Source organism: Nycticebus coucang, chromosome 1 (assembly GCF_027406575.1).
Source record: "Nycticebus coucang isolate mNycCou1 chromosome 1, mNycCou1.pri, whole genome shotgun sequence".
In the NCBI taxonomy this organism is placed as follows: domain Eukaryota; kingdom Metazoa; phylum Chordata; class Mammalia; order Primates; family Lorisidae; genus Nycticebus; species Nycticebus coucang.
Genome location: NC_069780.1, coordinates 143,948,313 through 143,949,747, shown reverse-complemented (window position 1 = coordinate 143,949,747; position 1,435 = coordinate 143,948,313). Strand labels below are relative to the sequence as shown.

Genomic DNA, 1,435 nt, shown 5'->3' with positions numbered 1-1,435 from the left:
GTCAAAAAACAAGAATTCCTGGGAAGCAATTCTGCAACAGGTAGCCAATCTAAATCCCGATGACCTCTCCTATACCCTAAAGGATGGTGTTTTAAAAGAACTTCAGAGAGACTGGCCAGGGTAGAATGAAAAAGACAAGGGGGTCATTGGAGTTGGTACTTTGTAGAAAACTAACCCCATCTCGGAAGGCTACCAGCACCAGCCATTCAGAATCTCCAGTATGTTCTAGAAGAGATGCAATATCTTCTCCTCAGAAATGGCCAAGTATCTCCCTTGATGAACAGAGTACCACCAACACTAAGTGGTCATTTGAATTTCACCAGTGAAAAATCTGCTGCAGGCCTCCCACCACCCCCTGCATCTGCCTCTGTCCCTTCCCCCACCTTCCCTTCTGCTGCTGCCTTCAGCTCATCTGCCCATCTCACATTCTCCCCAGATTGTAAATTCTAACTCCACTTCCCCTAGCACTCCAGAAGGCCAGGGACTCAAGACCCACCTGTTGATAGTTTTAAAATGGTAGTATTTATGAAGAACAGCAAGACAAATATACCTCTAGAACTTCTCAGGAAATCCTACCTCCTGATTCAGATTTAATAAAGTGTCCAAACCCTTTAGAAGAAAATCATTCAATATCTCAAAAAAGTCCAAAAAGAAGCCTAAAAACCACAAGGAAAAGGGCCAACTCAAAAATCACAACGCTGAGACTGTTGAAGAAAAGGAGGAAGACCTTGAGGGAGAAGAGGAAATTGCCAAGGTCGGTAACTCTAATCCGAATTCCAGTGGAGGAGATGAAGAGAGTTGCATTGCCTCTACAGAACTGTGAACAATTGAATTCCCAGATTATTTCATAAAATGTTATCACTATGATCTCCTATGAGTAATGCCAAAATTACAAGGATGCCTTCAATGCTGAGCAGGATAACTACAGAAGTTTGCATGCCATGATGGACACCATAGGTAGAAGAGTTATCAGACAAGATGAGCAAAGAAAGTACCTTTCTGGGTTCAAAAGAGTATCAGAATGTGCATGAAGAAGTCTAAAAAGAATTTCAGAAGATCAAACAGTCTTGTCCCAATTACCATGAAGAAAAATACACATGTGAATATCTTCATAACACACTGGCTCACATCAAAACACTAACAGATGAACATGACCAACAGCAAGTAGAGTCATGGCACTAGAACTCTTCTTGGAACAGAAGTTTTGAATAAAATTAAGTTTACTTGTTATTTATAATTCTAAGTCAGTTGCTCTAGATTCTAAAAAGATGAAACTTTGCCTGTCAAAAATTTCAATATTAAGTAAACTTGATTTACTTTTTTTTCCATTTTACTTTGCTTACCTGCATTTCAAAGCTGCTTTTTCTGGTCCTTTTTCTCTCCCTTGAGACTTATGTTTGTTTGTTAATAGAAATAATGTTTTAGATATTGGGGA

The 1,435-nt window shown here is 39.4% G+C and overlaps 1 pseudogene; it reads left to right on the top strand.

Moving 5' to 3' along the window:
• The first annotated feature begins 234 nt into the window (after positions 1 to 234).
• Positions 235 to 1,182, top strand: LOC128591261 (RNA polymerase II elongation factor ELL2-like; annotated as a pseudogene).
• The last annotated feature ends 253 nt before the right edge of the window (positions 1,183 to 1,435 follow it).